Consider the following 26,810-nt stretch of genomic DNA (forward strand, 5'->3'; position numbering starts at 1 on the left):
CATGTTGACTACATCATGTCACTCTCTTCTGGCCTGCCAAGTTTCTTTGGACAGGGCTGCTGTGAACCTTACGTATCTACCTTTGTAGATTAAGGACTTTTTGTCTCTTGCTGCTTTCAAAATTCTGTCTTTATCTTTGTAATTTACAAGTTTCACTATGATATGTCTTGGTGTTGTCCTGCTTTTGTTGATTTTGAGAGGAGTTCTCTGTGCCTCTTGGACTTGACTGCCTATTTCCTTCCCCAGGTTAGGGGAGTTCTCACCTATAATTTGTTTAAATAAACCTTCTGACCCCCTTTCCTGGTCTTCTTCTGGGCCTCCTATGATATGGGTATTATTGTACTTTATGGAGTCATTGATTCCCTAAGTCTACATTCATGAGCTAATAGTTTTTTTTTCCCTCATTTTCAGCTTCATTATTTTCCATAATTTTATCTTCTATATCACCTATTCTTTCCTCTGATTCTTCAATCCTTGTTGTGATTACATTCAGTCAGTTTTGCATCTCAGTTATAGCATTTTTTTATTTCAGCTTGACTATTTTTTAGGTCTTTAATCTCTACAGCAAGGGTTTTTCTGGTGTCTCCTATCCTTTGTTTCAAGCCCAGCTAGTATTCTTATGACTTGTTCTAAATTCTTGTTCAGATATATTGCTTATAACCATTTTGAGAAAATCCCTGGCTGTGGCTTCTTTTTGATCTTCCTTTTGGGAAGAATTTCCCCATATCTTGTCATTTTTTTCTGGGTTTCTATTTGTGTGTGTGTGTGTGTGTGTGTTATAAAAGTTTGTTATATTTCCTGCTCCTGAGAGTATTACTATATTAGGGGTCATACACTGTCCAGGGCTTGGCATTTCAGGAAGTGTTTCTGGTATATGCTGTGTACACTATGTTGTTGTGATTTGGCTGCTCTTCCCCCAGGTCATTCCTCTGCAGAGTTGTTTTTGGTTGCAGTGGGCAGTGTTTGAACCTTTAACTAGGTGTGCTTTGATTTGTTGGTTAAAATAAGCCTGTTTTAAATAATAAAAAAAACCTGATTCAAAAAAAGAGAAAGGGAAAAGTAATAACAAAAACAACAATAACAATAACAAAAATACCCACAAACAAAAAAACTATAAGACTGATTCCAAAGAAAAAGAAAGAAAAAAAAAGGTAGTTTCAAAAAATGAGACACAAAAACAAACAAACAAATAAAAACCCCAAATGAACAAAAAACTATGAGCCTGATTCTGGTCTTATTTCCACTGGACATGAAATTGATGCTTTGGAGCATTCTATGATCAATAGATTTGGTACATGTAGGGGCCTGTGTTAGTCCTCTGAGGGAGAAGCTTGCTGTGCTGGCTTACAGTCAAACCTGTCCTGATAAAGATGCCCTGTAGAGCCCAAGGGGGAGGGGTTTGGTGTAGGCAGCTCCAGTCCCACCTGGGGGTGCTATGTTGCTCTCTGAGAGCTGACTGTGCTGATGGGAGGTGTATGTGAGAGGGTATGCCATCACCCTGCTCTCATCCCTGGGGAGGGGAGTTCTCAGCCATTGCTGTTCAGGAAGCCCTCCCCTCCTGTGTCCCAGGATTCTGTTAGATCCCTGCCCTCAACCCATCTGTGCCCGAGGCCATTGTCATGCCTAGTACCACAGCTTTCCCATATTTTATCCCTGGCACATGGCCAGGACTCAAAACTCCAAATCTTAAAGGACCTAGTAAGGCATGGATCCACTCCCCTACTTCTGAGGAGAGTCTCACAGCTCTGCACCTGGTGTTGTTCTGTCCCAGAAAAGCAGTCAGAGGGCCACACAGGTGCCTGGAGTTTATGGTGAAGCATAGCAAAAATCTGTGATTAGGTTATCCACCCTCTGTGTGTGCCTCTGTCTCCTGCTGTTGAATGGTCACTCAGTGGTGCCTACAGGGTCTTTTGTCCTTGGAGAGGCAATATACCTTCTTCCAAATGCACTCCAGGAAGGGGAACATTCTCTTGATCCCCACACCACGCTATCTGCTGTCCTTTCCTGAGCCTCCACCCTCCTTCCCAGCAATACTGCCACCCACCCATATCGACTCCAGCAAATGGCTTAGACTTCCAAAACCTAAGAATTTGAGCTCCACTGCTTGCAAAAACTTGCCATAGTCAGTTCCTCCCAATTTACCCATCAATGATTTGGGAGGAGTGCTTTTCTTGGCGTGAACCTGCTCTCTCTCTCCTCCTTTCTCCTTCTCTATCTTCTCTCCTTGAAAAGGGCTCCCACCCCTCCATGGCACCACAGCTTTTCTTTCCCCAAATTCATGTCTCTGCATCTTGTACATGCCATGTTCTCTTCCTCAAATTATACATATTTTTCTGTTAATCCTCAGAACGATTTCTTAGGTGTTCGAAATGATTTGATGATCAAATATTTATGCTCATGGGATGAGGTAAGTCCAGGGTCCTTCTACCACTCCATCTTAACTCCTCCCCCTTTTTCATACTGCTTTTAAAATCTCTATTCATCACTATTTTTTTTTTTGTTATTTTAATTACTTTGTGTCTTGTGGGGATCTCTGTGCCTCCTTGATCTGAATTTATATTCCTTTCCCCAGATTTGGGGAGTTTTCAGCTAAATAAATTTTCTTCCCCCTTTTGTCTCACCTCTTCTTCTGGGATCCATATACTGTGACTATTGTGATGCTTGATGGAGTCACTGAATTCCCTAAGTCTATTCTCATTTTGCATAATTTTTTTCTCTCCCTCTCACCTTGACTACTTTCCATTTTGCTGTCTTCTGGGTTACTGGTTTGTTCTTTTTCCTCTGTTCTACTTATTCTATATAGTGTATTTTTTATTTTAATTATTGTGTTCTTCTCAGATTGGTTCTTTTCTATCTCTCTGTTAAGGGTCTCACTGATGTCCTTCACTCTTCTCAAGTCCATTGAGTATCTTTATGATCATTACTTTAAATTCCTTATCAGGCATATTACTTATTTCCCTTTCACTTAGGTCTCTTACTGTGGTGTTGTCCTGTTCTTCTATTTGGGGTATACTCCTCTGTCCTCTCATTTTGTCTAACTCCCTGTGTCTGTTTCTCTGTTAGAAGAGTTAGCTACATCTCTTTCTCTTGAAAATAATAGGCCAGGTGCACAGTTTTAACAGGGTGTATCATGGGCCTCTTCCAAAGGGACATGCATCCAACACTGAGACTAAGGTTGGCCAGGTAGTTCTGCAAAGCATGCAGGCAGGACATTCAGTTTTAAAAAGGTGTGTGCCTCCTCCATGGGAGGTGATTGACTGGCCACCACCACTGCTGCTGGGACTGAGGTCCCATAAAGTGCCTGGTTGGGAGACACGGTGTTTGCAAAGTTTGTGTTGGTCTTCTAGGGGAGGGAATCTGCAACACAGGGACTGAGGCAGGTCTGGCTGGAGGGCCCGGGGCATTGTGTAAGCAAGTTAGGTAGTAAATACCAGTGCTGTGCTGGCTCCTATAGGTGGCTGTGTGTTTATGCTTGGGGTAGGGGAAATAAATGGCACATGTCAGCTCCTTTGTTCCCAGAGGACTCTCCCACTGACCTCTGTTTCTCTGGGACATGCTCTGACATTAGTAAATCACTCTTTCTCTTGTATGCTCCAGGCATTTTTCAAGCTGCTGCTTCTATGTTGTATCTTTGTGGGCTGATTATTGTTCTGTCACTTTAAGGGTGGAGACTCAGTTTCTTCTCACCCTCTAGGCTCTTGCAGAACTGAGCCTACTGATTTTTAAAGTTCTAGGCTTTAAAACCAGTCTCACTGGTTGTAAGAACTAAGAAATTCGGCCTCTCTGGTTTTCAAAACCAAATGTTGTGGGGATTTGTCTTCCCTGTGTGGCTGGCTCCCTGGTAGGATAGTCTGTTTTCTTCCTCTCTCTGTACCAGTGACTCCTTCCCTCCTACAGACAGATTCGAGGGCCCATTTAGCTCCTGACTATGGCTCTGCCTTTCCTACCCTCTTTTTATTGGACCTCTTCTCTACCTTTAGTTGTGGAGTTTGTTCTGCCAGTCTTCAGGTTGTTTTCTGGGTTATTTAATGTGAATGTTATCTAGTTGTATCTGTGCAACAAGGCGAGTTTAAGGTCCTCGTACTCCATCATCTTCCCCAGAAGTCTCCTTCTATACAACACTGCTTCTAACCAAGAAACTCTTTTAACAGAAAAAGAAGTATAGCAAAAGATTAACTCTTAAGAAATGTATTAATGTCCATACCCACTCAACCAGCAATAGGTAACTAATAGAAGATTCAGTTAATATGTTAATTGGAAGGAATACTTGCAAGGTTAGGGCATTATCCCATAAGACATGCTTTTAACAAGCAACTAGTAAAGAATACTTGGGTCTGAAAAGCAAATAGAGTTGGAGAAGCATCTCTTACTATTAAAAAGATGAACCATTTGAATAACTTGGGTTTCCTAAAACTTCAACTTTAGGCTCTAATAATTTAGGTACATTCATCTTTAGTAGAGAAAAACTTCTAGCAGGGAACTCAAAACTTCAGTCCCGTTGAGTTGGGAGTTAAGATTTCCACCTGACCATAGAGGGCTCTTCATGCCACTGAAATTACCGGCAAAGGAGGCAGTGTCTCTGCTGGATAGTATTACTGACCCTGACTATTGAGGAGAAACTGGGTGATTGAAGCAAAATGGGAGTAGGGAGGCTCTATATCTGGATTCTAGGAGATCTGGGGTAGGGGCTTCTTAGTCTTCCCATTATTCCCCTTTTTATCCGTAGTAAAATTTAACCAAAAACTAGAGCAACAAAATAAAAACAGTGCTTTTGATAACTCATAACCTTCCCAAATGAAGTTGTGTGTGATTCTAATAGGTTATAGAACCCTGATCAACTGAGGACAAGGGGGTAATGGAATAGGTAGAGAATAAGGAAGATATAAATAGCATCTATGTTCTTGAGAGTAGATTTACAATTGATGACTGTAGCAGCTGAACATAGATACTTTATATATATTAACTAAATTTTCCTTTCTTATATCTTTCCCCTATCCTCTTAAGTACTGGTTGTTTTTAGTGGTAAACTTTAGTCTTTGTGTTAGAGAATATTCAGATGGAGGTTGAGTGAGTTAGAAGAGGAATAACATCATCAAGAGATGGGTGTGGCCACTCTTAAAACTTGTATTTGCCCTTTCTGGGGAGATGAGAGAATTATTTTTATGAAGGATACTTCAATCTTATTAGAAAGATATGTGATGCTATTGTTGCTCTATGGAGTTTTAAATAAAGATGGGAGAATGCATAGGGATGTTGAGTGGCCAAAAATATAGATTTTGCTATTAATCTACCTACTGTGTCTTAGCATCAAGCTTGCTCTACACACTTTACTCTGTGTTGCTAGGATTGGGATTCTTCAGGGTACATTTTCCAGACTACCATGTAAATTTCTTTGCAATTGGTTTTGCAAATGGTAGTCACTGATGGCAGACAGGAGGGAAAAAAGACCGGGAGAAGGATTTATATCCTTTTCTGAACTGTCAGCTTTCCACAGGCAATCAAGGACAGCTATGGCTTCAGTCTCCAGCTTTTCTTTGCACCCTCATTACCAATTGTGTTAGGCCTCCTCAGAGTTTTGAAGCTAGCTGACTATTCTACTTTTGGTGGTCCATGCATTGCTACACAGCATGCTTGCTCCCAGGGAAAGCTGAGCACCAGGTATGCTATGCTGCCCTTATAGATCTAAGCACCAACCATGAAGTGGTTCCTCTGCCAAGTTGCTAGGTTTTGTTAGCTCCACCTCTTCAAAATGGTGACCACTGCTTCCTGCTCAGCCACTGGGTAGTCATTGCTTCCTGTAGACAATAACTAGTTACCTAAGCATTCCAACTCTTACTAATTAATTCCCTCTATTAAATTCTATTTGTTTGAAATCTCTCCTGTACTGTCTCAATTAACTTTTTTAATTGACATATAGTTGACATATAGTATTATATTAGTTTCAGGTGTTTACCATAGTGATTCAACATTCGTATATATTACCATATGCTGCCCATTGTAAATGTAGTCACTATCAGTCGCCGTACAAAGTTATTACAACATTATTGACTATATTCCCGATGCTGTATTTCACATCGCCATGACTCATGTATTTTATAACTGAAAATTTGTACCTCTTAATCCCTTTACCCATTTCACCCATCCACCCAACTCCTCCTCTCTGGCTACCACCGGTTTGTTCTATTTATTTATGAGTCTGGTTTTTATTTTGGGAGGCTAGACCCTGACTGGCACACTACTCAAGGACAGGCATTAGCTCTGATTAATCTTTAAGTCTTTGCACTTAACTCAGTGCTTGACACATAGCATTGCTGGATAAATGCAAAAGGTGAGGCATAATAATTTTTATAAAGCATTTGGAGAACTGCCAGAGAGAAGAGGGATATAAGTTTTCAAGCTATGTGTCTGCTTATATTAGAAATTATGGAGAAGATTTCAATTCAACATAAGAAGAAAATTTCTATTTCCATTAGTGGAATAAACAGTCTAAAAAAACCCCATCAAATTGCCCATCAATGGAATTATTTAAGTAGAAGCTCAGTGGCCTTTTGTCAGGGATGTAGTAGAGGGCAATTCCTTAAGTGGGTTGGAAGATTAGATAACATAATGTTTGTTTGAATTCTCTTCTAGCACCAAGATTCTGTGATCCTTATTCACAACCTATACCCTAATTAATTCAACTGAAATATGCTTTTTCTCTTGATAATGATATTGACACTGTTACAACACTGGAGAATGGTAACAGTTTGCATTTGTATAGTTCTTTACCATTTGAAAAATGCCTTATATTCATTTCTTTAAATTTTACCAGTTTTTCTGAGATATGAAGAATAGTAATTATATATTTACAGATGAGAAAACTGAGGTTCCAAAGTACAATTTATTCATTGTTCCTTTATCTTAAAAAAGGTCAAGATTGCAGATAGAGTGCCATATTTGGACTCTGTTCCCTGTGAGGGGTCGGTGTGTGTGTGTGTGTGTGTGTGTGTGTTTTGGTATGTATGTATGAGAGAAGGGGAAGAAGTGAAGGAGGGAGAGAGGAAGAGAAAGAGATATTAGAGTCAGAGGACATCAAAATGGAATCTGGAACCCTAGGAGCTTTGAACCGTGATTTGTAAAAAGTTTTAATGTTACTTTTCCAGCCTTTATTTCTGTTTTCTGCTACAAAATGTGTTTTAAGATCTCTCCATTTGGGCCAGAATTCTAAGAACAGCTAGAATTATACAGTTTTTAAAAAATGTTTTCGTTATGAAAAAGCAAATAACATACTGTGTACTTATGGAATATCCATTTTTAAAATATTGCAAATAGGACCATTCCTGATTTTTGACCTTTCTCCCACCTTTGCTCAATAGTGCTCTGAGTTTAGTTTTTTTGTCTGAGAGCTGAATAGTGTAACATCTCTGATGATTTTGTGTGTGCGGAAACAAAAGAATGACACAAGCAAATATTTCTCCTAAAATGTGAAGGTTATGGAGGCATTCTTTAGCACCAGTATTTTCAGAAGTGAGAATTTCCAGACCCTCAAAACAGTGTGGCATTTTTAAACACTAAATACATATAAGCCCTTAGTGTTCATTAAAATTAGTAACAGAAGACACAGAGCTTTGGAAGTGTGCTCAATACTGACCTCAACTCTAAGAGTTTAATATGCGCTAGAACTAGGAAAGATACCAGAAATGCAGGTTTAGGCCCAAGAGACATCTTGTTAATAAATATTCCCTCTGGTTCAAAGATACCCTCCTAAATTTAAATGTTGGACTATATAAAATTATATTTGTGTATTCCCCTTGGCATCAAACACATACATACATACCTCTATTTTATAACTTTTCCCCCCACATGTGTTAGAATTAATAAGCACTGATTTCAGGAAATAAGCCAGTAGGTCCAAATTTATTTTTCACTTGCTGACTTATATTTGAAACCCCTGCCTCTCAATGTCCACTGTGCCTCAACAGCACATGTAACATTGCTTGTCCCCCAAGGGGCCTCTTTCTGCTCTTCTGGAGGATGATGGGCTATCACTAAGAAGGTAGTGAGTCTCAGGGATTTTAATTCAGCGACTTGACCAAAGCCACAGAGTTATTAAATGGTAGAGCAGGAATTAAAACCAGAGGCTTAAGAAGGTATGACAACTTTGAATTATTCTGCCATACTGAGGAAGTTCTTCCGTCTAGTTTTTTCTAGATTATTGAGCAAATATTCTTTGTCTCTCCCCAGTGAAAATTGAGTGATTTGGGCAGGTTATGCTGGGTAACACATGAGTTATATTTCTTCCCAATTCTTTTAATTTTGGAATTAACTTTAGGCTATTTTTGTTTCAAATCATAAATATTTATTTACTGAGTATCTACTCTTCTAGACACTAGAAGTGCAATGGTGAATAAAATAGATCAAAGCAATATAGCTGGGGAGGGGTGCTTTTTTAATGGATTTGTTTGGGGAGATCTCTCTGATCATGTTTTATTAGAGCACAGTCCTAAATACAGTTAAAAAGTGAGCCATGTGTCTCTCTGCAGAAAAAAGGTCTAAAGGAAGAGGAAAACATTTCCCATAGCCCCGAATTAGGAATATAATTGACATGTTTGAGAAACAAAGTAGAAACCAGTGCGAATGGATTGAACAAAGGAAGGGCCAGAAGTCCAGCAAAAAACCAATCACATTGGATTGCAAATAAATAGAAATAACAAATAATTAGAAGCCATTGGAAGGGTATGAACACAAGACTAAAATTTAACAGATCACAAGGTGAAAGCAAGTAGACCAGTTAAGAGTCTATGAAATAATCCACTTGAGAGGTGATGATGGCTTGTATCAGAGTAGTAGTATTATAAACCAAAGAATTAGTTAAATTTTGAATATATTTTCAGAATAGATTGACAGTATTTGCCATTGGTTTGGATGTGGGCATAAACAAAAGTGAAGATTTGAAATAGTTCCAATGATTTTTGCTTGAGCAACAGAGGAATGCAGTAGCCATTTACTAAGATAAGAAGATTGCTATATGAGCAGGTTAGAGGTAGCTTCCATGAGAGGGATGTGCTGTGTAATCTTTTCTAAACATTTTGATCACAGAACGATTTTAACATGAAGCCACTTAAGATTAATTTGTAAGATATGCACTTTGGGAAATGTCATTTTGGGTCTTACCTTCCTGTCCTAAGTGCAGTCCCAGTATTAGCACACCCATCTAACGAATAACCATTGTAAAGTCCTTACCTGACTTCCTCAATCCCTGGAGTGCAATTGGCTTTCAAGTATACATGATAGCTAATATTAGCAGGACTTTGAAATATGAGGAATCAGTTGAAAATTGGTTCATTCACATTTCTTGTCTTCAAACTTAAATTGATGACAGCTATTTTTTCTATTCATAGATCTCTGAAGTAAATAAATTAGTGATAAAGAAAGGAATAAAGTCTAAAACAGGAGATTGTGTGATATTGGGTGCTCTATCGGCATTTTCTGTCTATCTCCTTAATGCCCTCTCTTTCCTATTTTTAATTTTGTCTAAAAGAGGAAGTCCTACTATTTTTCCAGGATGAGGCTCCATCTTCTTTAGCCATGAGATGCTGATTTGCTTTTTATGTAATTTTCCTGCTCTTTGTAACACTTAAGTCATGCTTAGTCCAGTATTTTCCTCTTTCCTATTGAAATAATGTTACACAAAGATATATTTATCAGTGTAGAAAATAAGGACAATATGATCAAATTCATTCCTTACAATGTACACATTGGAGCAACGCATAAATGGCACTCCTATTTGCAGCCAAAAAAATTGAGGAACAAAGAGCTTAAAGGAGTTCAGGCCAAACAGAAGTCAGTAAATGAATACCTGACTTACTAAAAGAGAGTGTTGTGATGTATAATGTAAAATGATGATTAACTCGCTCTTCGTCCTGTTATAGCAACTCCTGAGTTCCTAACACTAACCAAATAGAAAGCTAGAATGTTAAACAAAGGCATGTAAAACAAAAAAGAGGGGTTAAGATGGATTTTCTTTTTAAATAATACAGCATTTTTAATTTTTATTTATTTTTTAAACAATTTTTTAAATGTTAATTTTTGAGAGAGGGAGAGATGGAGCATGAGCGGGGGAAGGGCAGAGAGAGGGAGATACAGAATCTGAAGCAGGCTCCAGGCTCTGAGCTTTCAGCACAGAGCCTTATGTGGGGCTCAAACCCATGAACTTTGAGATCATGACCTGAGCTGAAGTGGGACACTGAGCCAACTGAGCCACCCAGGCTCCCCAAGTTGGATTTTCATAGACAATTCCCTTCTCTGCCTTTGAAATTTATGTATGACACTGATTCAATTCTTAATTCTTAAGGCCATGACTTTAATGGAGCTAGGAAATACTGGATTTAAAAGACATTGTGCCCCACTGGCAAAGAAAAGGGAGAATATTTAGTTGGGGGGGGGGGGTTGGAAGAACCCCTGAGAGTGTGTGGAGAGCATCAGTGGGAAAGAGCTAGCAGTTTGGAGGTGATATAGCAGAGTTCAGGCAGCACTGTGAGCATTTGGGGAACTGTCTGCCATTGTAAGCTCTTGGGACCCCTAATAAAACCTGAGTATTACAAAACTAAAGTCTGATTGTAAAGTGAAAAATCTGGGACTCATTTGGCTTTTTAATGTTTTTAGAGTGTAAAAGCCAAGCTAATAATACAGTGATATTATTAATTATTAACTCTGTATTATATTTTGGTGCCATTTTGCATTTTAATATTTTCATTTTACTTATATATATAATCTGTTGAATTAAATACTTTTAATGTCCTGGAAGGAAACTGATGGAATCAGGCCTACTTAACACACTGTGAAAGCAAAACATACACAATAGAGAAAGGCTATCAATATAGATATATTTCTTCCCTTTTTGATTTATGATTAAATCACTGATATCAATAATACAGATACCTTTATGACAGTATTTATCCCATTTTTGTTCAATCTTGAAGTTCTACCAAAAGATCTTTTAGATAAAGATTATGAAAATTTTCTAACCTAAAGTTTCTAGAAAAAAAAAAAGCAAACATTGTATGATGAAAGGCAATTTTGGTCGCTAAAATTCTTATGAATGTGTTTTTTTTTCTGATTTATGCAAACTAAAATCTGTGTATGTTTGGTAGACAGAATAATGGCCCTCCAAAGATATCTATGTCCTAATCCCTTGGGGTGTGAATTTATGTTCCATGGCAGAGGGGGATTGAGATAGCAGATGGCATTAAGATCTAATCAGCTGACTCTAAGACAGACAGATTATACTGGGTTAGCCACCTGGGCCCAGTGTAAGCACAAAGGTCCCTAAATGTGGAAGAAGTATGCAAAAGAAGAAAGAGGTCAGAGGAATGGCACAGGAGAAGAACTTAACCTACTGTTGCTGGTTTTGATGATGGAAGGGGGCAAGAGCCAAAGGCAGCTCCAAGAAACTGGAAAGAGCAAGTAAACAGAATCTCTCTTAGAATTCGAGCATGGAATACAGCCCAGCAACACCTTGATTTTAGCCGAATGAGACCCATTTCAGATTTCTGACCTCCAGATTTTAAGGTAATAAATGTGGGTTTTTTTTTTTAAATTTTTTTTTCAACGTTTATTTATTTTTGGGACAGAGAGAGACAGAGCATGAACAGGGGAGGGGCAGAGAGAGAGGGAGACACAGAATCGGAAACAGGCTCCAGGCTCTGAGCCATCAGCCCAGAGCCCCATGCGGGGCTTGAACTCACGGACCGCGAGATCGTGACCTGGCTGAAGTCGGACGCTTAACCGACTGCGCCACCCAGGCGCCCCTAAATGTGGTTTTTTTAAGCAGCTAACTTTGTAGTAATGTGTAACAGTAGTGAAAGAAAACTAACATAATGCATGATATTTAAAATGGCATTATTGTTTATTTATTTATTTGAGGCAGGGGAGGGGCAGAGAGAGAGAAAGAGAGAAAGAGAGACTCCCAAATAGTCTCCACACTAACAGCACAGAGCCCGGCACTCCAGGCTCTGTCTTACAAACCATGAGATCATGACCTGAGCCAAAATCAAGAGGTCCATGCTTATCAGACTTGGACTTTTTTTTTTAATTTATTTATTTAAAAGTTTTGTGCATTCTGTAGTTCAGTACTCTGTACTCTTCTTTCATTTCATAGAGAGTGATATTTCCAAATCTTATATCCTTTTATTACTGGCAATATTATTTGGTAAAATGAAAAACATTGTTCAGATCAAAGCTTGTATTACTCTCCTAGTAATAGTAATTCTTTTTTTAATGTTTACTTATTTTGAGGGGTGGGGAAGGGCAGAGAGAGGGAGAGAGAATCCCAAGCAGGCTCTGCACTGTCAGCCCAATGCGGGGCTCGAACTCATGACTGTGAGATCATGACCTGAGCTGAAATCAAGAGTCAGACACCTAGCTGACTTAGCCACCCAGGCACCCCCAGTAATAGTAATTCTTACTTACTGTTTTCGGAGCTAATTCACCTACCTTTCTACGCATGGAAAATGAGGCAAGGAAAACTTTGCAATGAAATGATTAAGATAAGAATTCCATTTCTGAACTATTGTTCCATTCCTAGACAAAACAGACAAGGATGAATTTGTTTGGTTATTTTTTTTTCAAACTCATGGTTTAAAAATATCACAATTACATGAAAAAAATCCAGATTTGAACACAAAAACTCATTTAGGAATCCCTTAGATGTTAAGAAGTGATTTTTTTGGGAGGATGCTGTATTCACTAACAAATTTACTGACAAATTGAGAAAGTATTAACTGACAAAAGGCACTTTTTTATTCAAATGTTCATCTTGCTTCCTCTGAGACAAGCAATTTAGGCCCATCATCTCTGGCTCTTGGATAAAATCCTATCACTGCCAGGAGGGAGTAGCTCCATTAAGGAAGCTATGTCAGCAGTTCCACATGCATTCTTATTTTCAGAGATTCATAGGTTTGCCATAAAAAATCTACTGTAGGCTGAAACTTGACACACCAAAACCTCAGCCTAGGAGCGGTTCTATTTTTCTTCAATTTGGAGAAAAGCATCTCAATGGATTGAATTTCTAGAAACACTAGAAGTTAGGTGTTTCAAAGACATCTTGTGTTTTCTTATAATAAGACGTCTTTATTCTTTTAATTACAGAAAACAAGGATGATACTATCAGTGTGGATTCCTCCCACCCAGAAAAGGCCATAGGTTGGCTCATTTTTTGGGTAACCAGTGGCTGTGAAAACACTGCATTGCTGGTTTGTTAGTTAAAATAATGATTCAGTGACATTAAGTTGCAATTCACAAGGAAAGTCTTTTAAAGTAAACCCTCCCATAACAAAGACCATTCAAAATCCTATCTAATAATCTGCAGGGCCAAATGAAAATAGAGTCTAAAATGAAATGCAACAATGTTATTAACTAGTGTTACTAAATGACAAAGGGCAAAGGCTAAACTGAATTAGTATGAATTTGCAATCTTTTTAAATAAATGAACATCATTAATAGGGAATTAAAGCTCAAAGTAGGCAGGTGGATGAAAAGAGACACATTTGTTTTAAATGACTTCAAGACTCTAAGCCCACACAGATTGTACATCAGGATCCTGAAAGAACCCGGAGATGGGATTGCAAAACCACCATTTATAGACGTAATGTGGAAAATGAGAGAGTTTCCAGAAGACTCTAAAAGGGCCATTGGAATACATCCTTCAAGAAAAGAATAGGTGAATTTAGAAAATGACAAGCCAGGAATAGGTTGCTGATCTTAAGAAATATTGCAGAAAAAAAATTTAGGGAAGATTGGTATGACTTTGGAAAATGACCAAAGAGAAGTTTTTCTCAAAAGAAACCAATGTGAACAGGACATCTGTACTTCAGCTCAGTCTTTTAACTCCAACTCATTGACTTGCCTCAATGAGGCTCCCCCAACTCCTTCTCTTCAGGGTTCCCCACGTCTCTGAAGAGACCATTATTTTCCATTTCCAGGCTCAAAATTGGGTCTTCTTGACTTCTCTATATGCAGCTTGCAAGACACTTTGAGAGGTATATGATCACGGTGTTAAAGGATGTTTTTTTTTTTTTTAGAATATTTTAAGACAATTTTGTATCTGTGAAAACCTGAAAGGCAACCATTTCTACATTTTACAAATTTTATTTTGGACATTTGAGAATGCTATTGTTATGCTAATTATTTCTTATAAGGATTTAAAGTCTTCCTGGTTTAGTTAAAGCCAACTTTTATTTTTCCAATTTGGTTCTGCATGAGCCAAAGAGAACAAGTGATCATTTCATAAAAACTCTTCTTAATTTTGAGGACAGTAGTGATGCCATCTATTAAGCTGTTCTTTTCTACCCCTTCGATAACCCTCTATAATCTAACTTCTATTCTCATCATTCTGATGAAACTGTTTTCTCAGTGATTATTGATGACTTTATTATTGCCAAATTTGGTGCCATTCTCCATTTTAATTTTTACCTTGACTTTTCTGTGACATTTGATACATTCTTGAAATAGTGATCAGGAAGTGCTTTTCCTAGACCATTAATTTCAAATTATAACCTCTGTGAAGGTGGGGACTAAATCTGCCTTTTCACCATGTATGTATACCCAGTTTCTTACTTTAACATCTGGCAAAGTCACAGTAATCAATTGCTTAATAAATAAAATGCAGCCTCAACACTCACTTTTGCTCTAGGCTATACTTCTCAAAAAAAGTTTTTTTTAATGTTTATTTATTTCTGAGGGGGCGGGGAGAGAGGGAGAGCATGACTCAGGGAGGGGCAGAGAGAGAGAGAGAGGGAGACACAGAATATGAAGCAGGCGCCCGGCTCTGAGCTGTAAGCACAGAGCCTGAAGCGGGGCTCAAACTCATGAGAATTTGCCTCATGACCTGAGCCAAAGCTGGACACTTTACCGACTGAGCCACCCAGGCACCCCTAGACTATATTTTCAATTGAATGACCTGATGTGGCCTTAAGTACAATATATTAAAAATGTAATTAATGAATTCTTGTCCCTCCCCAATCCAGTTTCTCTTCCTCAATTTACCATCTCCTCCAATGACACAATCGTATAGTCTGTAAAACCCCAGATTAGTATTTAATTCATCACATAAATTTTACTTTTGTCCACATCCTTTCATTCACCAAATCTTGCTTGATTCACCATCCTCTCTAGTTTTGTGAGCATTTAATTTTTAATGTTTTAATCTTTAAATTAAAAAAAAAATTTAAGTCTATTTATTTATTTTTGAGAGAGACAGAGACAGTGTGAGCAGGGGAGGAGCAGAGAGAGAGGGAGACATGAGACAGAGAATCCCAAGCAGGCAGAGCACCATCAGCACAGAGCCTGACACAGGGCTCGAACTCATCAAACTGTGAGATCGTGACCTGAGCCAAAACCTTAACTGACTGAGACACCCAGGCACCACCCCCCTATGCACATTTTAGATCAATAGTTTCTATTCCTTTAGTCCAAAAGGATGAGGTCCATCCATTTATGAATAAGTAACAAGTATAATGAAGTAAAATACAGATGAATCGTAGCATTTTGCTACTTTTTATTTTGAGCTGTAGAATAAGACAAGCAACACAAAATAAGTAAAAAAAAATGAAACAAATGCTGATATTTACTTTTACACTTCTTTCATTTAAAAAACCAACAACTCACGTTGAAAACCCTAAGCCAATTTGACCTTTCACAGTCTGTCAGGTTTTGTTGTTAAATGCCAATAGTCTGTGACAATTAGAAGCAGGTGGGAACTATGTGATTCTGTGCCTACAACCTCACCACCTGTTGTGATATTATGATGAATCAAAAGCCTGAGGATGAATTTTCTATGAATGCAAGAATTTATTAGCAAGCAGGCACCAAAACAATCCCAAAGCCTATTCCAGGCAGTGGGCAAAGACCTTTGCTTTATGGCCCTCAGGCATCTAATAAGCACTTGACATAAAAAGTCACTTCAAGATGGAAGCAACACAATGCTTTTGGCAAGACCAGTGGACATTTTCTAGTTCAGTCAGGTGCTGGTTGTTGATGAGCCTGGATGGCTCAGTCAGGTGAACATCCAACTCTTAATTTCAGCTCAGGTCTTGATCCCAGGGCCATGGAATTGAGCCCCGTGATGGGCTCTGTGCTGACAGCTTAGAGTCTGGAGCCTGCTTAAGATTCTCTTTCTCTGTCTCTGTCTGTTCTCTGTCTCTGTCTCTGTCTCTGTCTCTGTCTGTCTCTCTCTCTCTTGGCCCCTGCGGGGCTTAGTTGGTTAAGCGTCTGACTTCGGCTCAGGTCATGATCTCACGGTTGTGAGTTCAAGCCCCACGTCGGTCTCTGTGCTGACAGCCCAGAGCCTGGAGCCTGCTTTGGATTCTGTCTCCCTCTCTCTCCATGCCTCCTCTGCTCACATTCTTTGTCTCTCTCAAAGATAAATAAACATTAAAAAAAAAGATTCTATCTGCCCCTCGCCCCCACTCATGGACGCTCTCAAAATAAAATAAAGGTGTTGGTTATTGAAATTGGTATTCTTATATTTTGTTCATGCAAAGATTTAGATATAATCTTTCTGGCCAATCACGTGTCTTGAATATTACTCAGTTTACCAATTATTTCTAATACCCCTTATCTAATTAAAAAGCCCTCTAGTTCAGTCCTTCGCATTTAAAACAATTGTCTTAGCCATTTCTGTGGTTTGGTTCTTGATTAGCATGTGTCAAGTGCAAACTAAGCACACTTGTAGTGTAGATTCTTGATTAAGGGACTTTATATGCTAACAGCCTCTGTGGGTCCTCGGCTAGGGTGCAGATTAGAGATAATTTATATACCTATACATACTGTTTGTGCTGATCTATTTTAAGAAGAAACAATAGACCACAATATTGTACAAAAAAGTGAAAAGTGCTATAAATAGGATTACCATATAATAAAACCAAGATACTTTAAAAAGTGGCAACAAATGGTAATTTGAGGTAAATTGTGTCTGGTTACCTGACATACAAAGGATGTAAATAATGTCAATTTACATTGGGCTTGCCACTGTCAGTTCAGAGCCTGCTTGGGATCCTCTGTCCCCACCTCTCTCCGCCCCTTCCCCCCTCGTACTCTTTCTCTCTCAAAAATAAACACTAGGGGCGCCTGGGCGGTGCAGTCGGTTAAGCGTCCCACTTCAGCCAGGTCACGATCTCGCGGTCCGTGAGTTCGAGCCCCGCGTCGGGCTCTGGGCTGATGGCTCAGAGCCTGGAGCCTGTTTCCGATTCTGTGTCTCCCTCTCTCTCTGCCCCTCCCCCGTTCATGCTCTGTCTCTCTCTGTCCCAAAAATAAATAAACGTTGAAAAAAAAAATTAAAAAAAAAATAAACACTAAAAAAACTTTAAAAATAATGTTGATTTAGCTTTATAAGAATTCAATATTCTCATCATATATCTTATTTTGTTATGAATTAGTAGTTTTTATTTTTCCATAGGCTATTATCAGGTTTTGGGACCTATCCTTTTTCAGTTATAATTTGTTGACTAGCAAGATGCATGATGAAAAAAGATGCTTTTCTAAAAATGATTTTTGTTCTTTTGATTATTTGTTTTTAAATTTTATTCTTTAGGGAGTAGCAGTTAATAGTTCTGATGAAGTTTTGGGGTGATGGAGGGTTCGGAGCAGATGGCCAAGAAAGAATTCTTAAAGATGTCTTTGGTGCAAAAAGGTGATTTTAGTAAAGCACAGGGACAGGACCCTGTCCTGGAAGAAAGAGCTTCGCTGGGGTTGTGAAGAGTGACTCTTTACATACTATGGGGCTGGGGGAGGTAAAGTCAAGAGGAAGTTTCTTAAAGGGATTTTCCATATGCTAAGGACTCACAGATTACTGGAGGTTTAGCTGTTGTCAAGCTAAGTTGTTTTTCCCTTTAGCAAAGCATGGAATTATGCCTGCCTCAAGTATTTGTCAATGGGCTGCAGGTTATAAGGAAATTCAATTTTATCTGCCATTGCCTTCTTGCCTTTGTTCCCCATCACTATGGAGGGGAGGGTGATGTTAGGGCTCTAGGAAACGGAGTCTATAGATTTTCTGGAGATTAGGCTATTGATAAGATTGCCTTTTTCTTGTAATTTACAAAGATAATTGTAAACTGATGGAGATTCATGTCTTGTATGACTGTGATCTCTATCAATTAACCATTTGTTTTCTTTTCTTTCCTTTGTTCTTGGGTAGGAGGGCCTGAGGAATATCACACACATCTCACCTGGGCTGGGGGCAGTGTGTTAGCTTGTACTTTGCCCTCAGCTTGCCTTACACTCCCTCATCAGTTCTGCCTCATTATTGCTTTGGAAAATTCACTTGGGTGTGGGTTTTTTTTTTTTTTAATTTTATTTTTAATGTTTATTTACTTTTGAGAGAGAGAGAGAGACAGAGAGTGAGCAGGGGAGGAGCAGAGAGAGAGGGAGACACAGAATCCAAAGCAGGCTCCAGGCTCTGAGCTGTCCTCACAGAGCCCGACTTGGGGATCAAACTCACAAATAACAAGATCATGATCTGAGCCAAAGTTGGCTGCTTAACATGACTGAAACACCCAGGCACCCCGACCTGGGTGTGTTTTTTAAGTTACATTCTGTTTTGCCATAGCAAATATTTCTCTGATGCAAATTGGTTAATATGATTCATAAACGGGATGATGTTGTGACGGAAGGCTCACTGGCTCATAGGTTCACTTCAACACATAAATGCTTCTGTCCTACCAAGTAGCAGCAGCTGAACCTCAAGCCCTGCACCTAACCAGGATGTGGTACTGGATGTACCCCCATATTCTTTCTCTCGCTTCAGCTAGGTGAGATGTTCTCTCCTGCAAGTGCATTTTTCTGTGTCCACAAAATTGTAGCTTTAATCTTTCCCTACAGTTGTCCCTAGTTTGGCCTTTATTTTTCTCACTCAATGTTAAAGTCCTATATTAAATGATATTTTTTAGGGATTTAGCATGTTTTATTTTTTTAACTGTGCTTGAACATTTTGGGGGTTGCAGTTGTTTATGTTAGTGCTCTGAACAAAAAGTTTCAGAAGCTTTGACTGATCTTTCTCAAACCTGTTTTTCCTTTAAAATGATACTCCTTTTAGTGTGAAATTTTTCAGAAAATGAGTTTTTGGAGGAGTTTGTATTACATGAGCAGGAGCTCTGTTATATATTTAATAAAATTATAGTTAACTACCTATTGTTCTTAGAGAAAACTGTGAAAAAAATCTTTTCTGCAAATGCTGCAGACTGAAGGGCCAGGAGGTCAGCTGGGGATCAAACAAGGCATGTCTTTATCTATGTATTTCCCTCAAGAAAGAGAAGAATAGTTGTCCTGAAAAGTCAAGATTTAAACTGGAATGTTGATATCCTCCAACTGGAATTTTAAGGCAGAATGACTGAGATTTAGGGAAATATATTGTGAACTATTATACTAGTTTATTATCTTTATATGATATGCTTTATTCTTTTTTACTTTATTTAATAGAATTAGTTTTTAAAAAGAATATGAGGCATATTCAAAGGAAAACAAAGATTTAAGATACACATTGTGATAAACAATAACATTTGCTAAATATCTTTCTTGGGATAAGATTCAGCTTTCTGAATTGGTTTTATTTCATATAATATTAATAGTGTTATATATGCTTTCTTTTATTTCCATTTTCTGTTATATATTTTTTCTGTTCCTTTCTTTTTTTATTTTTAAAATTTTATTTAAATACAATTTAGTGGGGCGCCTGGGTGGCGCAGTCGGTTAAGCGTCCGACTTCAGCCAGGTCACGATCTCGCGGTCCGTGAGTTCGAGCCCCGCGTCGGGCTCTGGGCTGATGGCTCGGAGCCTGGAGCCTGTTTCCGATTCTGTGTCTCCCTCTCTCTCTGCCCCTCCCCCGTTCATGCTCTGTCTCTCTCTGTCCCAAAAATAAATAAACGTTGAAAAAAAAAATTTAAAAAAAAATACAATTTAGTTAACATATAGTGTAATAATGATTTCAGGGGTGGAATTTAGTGATTTATCACCTATGTATATATAACACCCAGTGCTCATTCCAACAAGTGCCCCTTAATGCCCATCACCCATTTAGCCTATACCCTCATCCAAATACCCCTCCAGCCTCCAGCAACCCTCAGTTTGTCCTTTGTATTTAAGAGTCTCTGATAATTTGCCTCCTTCTCTCTTTTTATCTTATTTTTTTCTTCTCTTCCCCTATGATCAACTGTTTGTTTCTTAAATCCACATATGACTGAAATCATATAATATTTATCTTTCTCTGACTTATTTCACTTAGCATAATACAGTCTAGTTCCATCCACGTTGTTGCAAATGGCAAGATTTCATTCTTTTTGATTGCTTGGTAATATTCCATTGCATATATATGTCTATATAGATATATATCTAGTTGTGTATGTATATATACAACTTTATATATATATATGTATATATGTGTATGTATATATACAACTTTATATATATACATACACAACTAGATATATATCTATAGAGAAAGAGTGAGAGTGAGAGTGAGAGAGAGAGTGAGAGATCTCTGAGAGATCTGAGAGAGAACCCAAATGTCCATCGACTGATGAATGGATAAAGAAGTTGTGTGTGTATATATATGTATATATATATATAGAGAGAGAGAGAGAGAGAGTGAGAGTGAGAGTCAGATCTCTCTCTCTCACTCTCTCTCTCTCTCTACACACACACACACATACACACACACACACACGCACACACACACACACACAACTTCTTTATCCATTCATCAGTTGATGGACATTTGGGCTCTTTCCATAATTTGGCTATTGTTTATAGTGCTGCTATAAACATTGAGGTGCATGTGCCCCTTTGAATCAGCATTTTTGTGTCCTTTGGATAAATACCTAGTAGTGCAATTGCTGGCTTGTAGGGTAGTTCTATTTTTAGTTTTTTTGAGAAACCTCCATATGGCTTTCCCGAGTGGCTGCACCAGTTTGTATTCCCACCAACAGTGCAAAAGGGTTCCCCTTTCTTTGCATCCTCACCAACATCTATTGTTTCCTGAGTTGTTAATTTTAGATATTCTGACTAGTGTGAGGTGGTATCTAACTGTGGTTTCTTTTTTTTTTAACTGTCCTTACATTTTATTTTATTTTATTTTATTTTATTTTATTTTATTTTATTTTATTTTATTTTATTTTATTTTATTAATGTTTATTTATTTTTGAGAGAGAGAGAGAAAGAGACAGAGTGCAAGTGGGAGAGGAGCAGAAAAAGATGGAGACACAGAATCTGAAGCAGCTTCCAGGCTCTGAGCTATCAGCACAGAGCCCAAATGTGGGCATCAAACCCACAAGCTGTGAGATCATGACCTGAGTCAAAGTCAGATACTTAATCCACTGAGCCACCTAAGCACCCCCTCATTATAGTTTTAATTTGTATTTCTCTGATAATGAGTGATGTGAGTGATGTGATGAGTGATGTGAGTGATGTGAGCATCTTTTCATGTGTCTGTTCACCATCTGGGTGTCTTCTTTGGAAAAGTGTCTATTCAGGTCTTTTGTCTATTTCTCCACTGGATTATTTGTTTCCAGGTGTTGAGTTTGATAAGTTCTTTATAGATTTTAGATACTAACCCTTTACCTGATATGTCATTTACAAATATCTTCTCCCATTCTGTTGGTTGCCTTTTAGTTTGTTGTTTCTTTTGCTGTACAGAAGCTTTTTAGCTTGATGAGATCCCACTAGTTCACTTTTGCTTTTGTTTAACTTGCCTCTGGAGATATGGCTAGTAAGAAGTTGCTGTGGCTGAGGTCAAAGAGGTTGTTGCCTGTTTTCTCCTCTAGGATTTTGATGGTTTCCTGTCTTACATTTAGGTCTTTCATCCATTTTGAGTTTATTTTTGTGTATGGTGTAGAAAGTGGTCCAGGTTCATTCTTCTGCATGTTGCTGTCCAGTTTTCCCAACACCATTTGCTGAAGAGATCTTCTTTTTTCCATTGGATATTCTTTCCTGCTTTGTCAAAGATTAGTTGGCCATACGTTTGTGGGTCCATTTCTGGGTTCCCTATTCTGCTCCATCAATCTATGTGTCTGTTTTTGTGCCAGTTACCATACTGTCTTGATGATCACAGCTTTGTAATACAGCTTGAAGTCTGGAATTGTGTTGCCTCCAGGTTTGGTTTTCTTTTCTAACATTACGTTGGCTAAATAGATTTGGGGTCTTTTCTGATTCCATAAAAATTTAGAATTGTTTGTTCTAGCACTGTGAATAATGCTGGTGTTATTTTGATAGGGATTGCCTTCAATGGGGATTGCTTTGGGTAGTATAGACATTTTAATAATCTTTGTTCTTCCAGTCCATGAGCATGGAATATTTTTCCATTTCTTTGTGTCTTCTCCAATTTCTTTCATAAGCTTTCTATAGTTTTCAGCATATTGATCTTTTACCTCTTGGGTTAAGTTTATTCCTACGTACTTTATGTTTTCAGTGCAATTGTAAATGGGATCAATTCCTTGATTTTTCTTTCTGCTGCTTCATTTTTGGTGTATAGAAATGCCACAGATTTCTGGACATTCATTTTGTATCCTGTGACTTTGCTGAATTCATGTATCAGTTCTAGCAGTGTTTTGGTGGAATCTTTTGGATTTTCACCTTAGAGTATCATCTCATCTGTGAACAGTGAAAGTTTGACTTCTTCCTTGCTGATTTGAATGCCTTTTCTTTCTTTTTGTTGTCTAATTGCTGAGGATAGGACTTCTAACACTATGTTGAACAACAGTGGTAAGAGTGGACATCTCTGTTGTGTTCCTGACCTGAGGGGGGAAGCTCTCAGTTTTTCACCATTGAGGATGATATTAGCTGTGGGTCTTTTGTATGGGGCGCCTGGGTGGCGCAGTCGGTTAAGCGTCCGACTTCAGCCAGGTCACGATCTCACGGTCCGTGAGTTCGAGCCCCGCGTCAGGCTCTGGGCTGATGGCTCGGAGCCTGGAGCCTGTTTCCGATTCTGTGTCTCCCTCTCTCTCTGCCCCTCCCCCGTTCATGCTCTGTCTCTCTCTGTCCCAAAAATAAATAAACGTTGAAAAAAAAAATATATATAATCTAGAGCTATGTTCCTTCTATCCCTGCTTGTTCCTTTATTTCTAAGTTCTATTGTTACTTGGTGTTTTTCTTGTTAATAATATATAGCGGGATCTGTCTTTTTTTTTTAAGTGTCTTTTAAATATTTTATCTCACAAATATGCTTTTTCCTATTGTTTTCCATCTCTCTCCTGCTGTTTTCTGTCTATGGTTACAATAATAGATTTTTTTTCCTGTAGTGGTGTAAAAAGTTTATTCCTGTACTAGCTATAGTGGTTACCATTAAATTTTGAGTACATTGATTGAAAGTTTACCTGCAATATAGATAATATCTATAACCTCCTTGTCCCTTCATCCCCAACTATGCTGTAAGCTATCCAAGTTCACCCAAATATCAACTTTTTTGAAGTATAATTTTCATTCAGTAAAATGAACACATTTAGGTATAAACTTCAATGATTTTTTGACATAACCAAGTAACCACCAAATCAGTCAAAATATAAAACATTTCTAGGGGTGCCTGGGTGGCGCAGTCGGTTAAGCGTCCGACTTCAGCCAGGTCACGATCTCGCGGTCCGTGAGTTCGAGCCCCGCGTCAGGCTCTGGGCTGATGGCTCGGAGCCTGGAGCCTGTTTCCGATTCTGTGTCTCCCTCTCTCTGTGCCCCTCCCCCGTTCATGCTCTGTCTCTCTCTGTCCCAAAAATAAATAAACATTGAAAAAAAAAATTTTTTTTTTAAAAATAAAAAAAAATATATAAAACATTTCCATCTCCCTAAAAAAGTTCTCTCATGCCCTTTGCAGTTAGTCTTCCCCAGTCATTGGGCCTGGGCAACTACATACCTGCTTTCTGTCAGTATAGATTAGTTTTGTCTATTTTAGAATTTCATATAAAAGAAATTATATAGTATGTACTCTAGGTTCTTTGCTCAGCATTATGTTTTTGAGATTCATAATGTTGTTGCATATCTCAGTATTTGTTTATATTTATTGCCGAGTAATGATTGCATTGTGAATATCTCACAGTTTGTTCATTCTCCTATTGATAGACATTTAGATTGTTTCCCCTTTTTTGATATTATGGATAAAGCTGTTATGAATATTCTTGAAGTCTTTTTGTAGACATATATTCTCATTTATCTTTAGAGTAGAATTGTAGAGTATAGGGTAGATGCATGTTTAAGTTTATGATAAATTGCCAAATAGTTGCCTGAAATAGCTGTGACATTTTAGAGTCTCACTAGCAAAATAATGTAATTGTGTTCTAGTTCCTGCATACCTTTGTCAATATTTAGTATTGTTACTCCAGTTTTTCATTGTGATGATGTCCAACTTTTCAATTTTTTGAAATTTATAGTAATAGTTTTTTATCCTAAGAAATTTGTGTGTATTCCAAAGTTATAAAGATTTTCTCCTATGTTTCTTCTCAGAAATTTTTATAGTTTTGGCTTTTATGTTAAGGTCTATGGTTTATTTCTAGTTAGTTTGTGTGTAAGGTGTGAGGTAAGAGCAAGTTTAATTTATTTTTTCCTTTGAATTAGCAGTTATTGAAGCATAATTTGTTGAAAAGATCTATTGATCTATGTATTATCCTTATACCAATATAACACCATCTAGATTAGTGTACTTGATAATAAATCATGAAATCAGTAGTATAAATCCTCTGAATTAGTTCCTTTTCTTTTTCAAAATTGCTTTAGCTATTGGAGGTCTCTAACACTTCCATATAAATTGTAGAATCAGCATTTCAATTGATTCTACAAAAAAAAAAAAGCCTACAATTATATTAAATCTAAGGATTAATCTAGAGAAATAGTACCTTAATGATATAATCTTCTAATCTAACCATAATATAGCTTACTATTCCTTTAGGGTTTCTTTAATTTGTCTCAGCAATGTTTTGTAGTCTTTAGTGTATAATTCTTACACTTCTTTCTTAACTTATCCTTAAGAATTTTGCTTTTGATTCTATTATAATTGGAATATTTAATAAGTTTCATTTTCCATTTGTTTTTTGATAAGTTATAAAAAATGGGTTTTGTTTATTGGCCGTATATACTGTGACCTTGCTGAATTCACTTACTAGTTGTAACAGCTGTTATGCAGATTTCTTAGAATTTTTTACATATGTGATCATGCTGTATATACTTCTTTCTTTCCAGACTGAAAGCTGCTGCTTTTTCTTCTCCTGCTATCTGGGGCATCCAGTAGAATGGTGAATAGTGGCGGTGAGGGAAAAACATTCTTCTTATTTTTCTTAATCGTAGAGTTTCATCTTTAAGTATAGATTATCTATATGTTTTGGTAGACACTCCTTATGAGACTAACGAAATGCCTTTCTATATCTAGTTTACTGAAAGATTTTTGTCTTAAACCAGTGTTAAATTTTGTCAAATGCCCTTACAACCATTGAAATGGGTATTTGTTTCCTCCTAATCTGTTAATACAATGAATTGCATTCTTTCTTTCTTTATTTTTCCCTTTTTATTCTCATAATGTGATGAAATACATTGATTATTGATTATAGTGGCTTATACTGACTTGTTTTGCATTAATGGGATAAATCCCATTTAGTCATGATACTGTTTATATATCACAGTATTACAAATATTTTATGAAGGATTTATGCATCTGTGTTCAGGAAGGATGTTGTCTTCTAATTTTCTTCTCTTCTAATGTTTTCCTCTGGCTTTATTATTAGAGTATATGAGTTGAGAATTGTTTCCTTCTTTTCTAGTTTCTGAGGGGGTTGATGAAAGATGTATATAATTTATTGCTTAACCATTTGATAAAAATCACCAGTGAATCCACCTAGACCAGGAGTTATCTTGAGGGTTGTATTACAAATTCATTTTTTTTTCTTTAGGTATGAAGCTATGCAGAATTTCTATTTCTTACCATTCAATTTTGGTAATTTCCATCTTTCAGAAACCCATTTATTTTATCTAAGTTGTCAAATTTATTGGGATAAATTTGTTCATAAGGTCTCTTACCCTTTAAATGCCTATAGGATCTATCGTGACGTCCTTTCTTTTATTTCTCATATGGGTTAATAACACATGTTAAACCACTTGACATTGTTCCATACCTCATCAGAGGTCTATTCATTCTTTTTCCTCATTCACTTTTTTCCTTCTGTGCCTCAATTTGGATAATTTGTATTGTAAAATCTTCAAGTTAATTGACTTTTTCCTCTAAAATGTCCAATCTTCTATTAGGCCCATCAGTATATTTTTTTATTTTAGATATTAATTTTTTTAGCACTAATATTCCATCTGGTTCTTTTTTAATCTTTCATTTGCCTCTTTATTATGATAATATTTTCCTTTAAATTCTTTAAATTTATAAAAGTTATTCACTTCCATTATATTTGGGTCTGTTTTTAGTGACTGGTTTTTCTCCTGGCTAAAATGGCTCCTATTTACTTCATATATCTAGCATTTCTCAATCAGATGGTTAACATTATGAATGATATGTTTTTAAGGTCTGGATGTTCTTTAAAAGTATAGATTTGTTTGTTGGTTTGTTAGGCAGGTAAGTAACTTGTGGGTCAACCTAATTTTGGGAGGCTTATTTTTAAACTCTCTTAAAAAGGTCCTATAGCAGTCTTTAAAGATAGTTTAGTTCTACTAAATTTACCCTTTAGAGTCTCTACTGAATGCACTGGGATTTGAACAAGTAATCTTTACCCTGGTCAGAGCTCAAACAATTCTCAGTCCTTTTTTATTCAGCTCTGGGAATCATTTAGCTACAACTCCCAATAGTTGTTTCTTCCTGGATAGTATTT

The sequence above is a fragment of the Puma concolor genome, chromosome E4, assembly GCF_028749965.1.
Source record: "Puma concolor isolate L17-30 chromosome E4, mPumCon1.1.hap2, whole genome shotgun sequence".
NCBI lineage: Eukaryota > Metazoa > Chordata > Mammalia > Carnivora > Felidae > Puma > Puma concolor.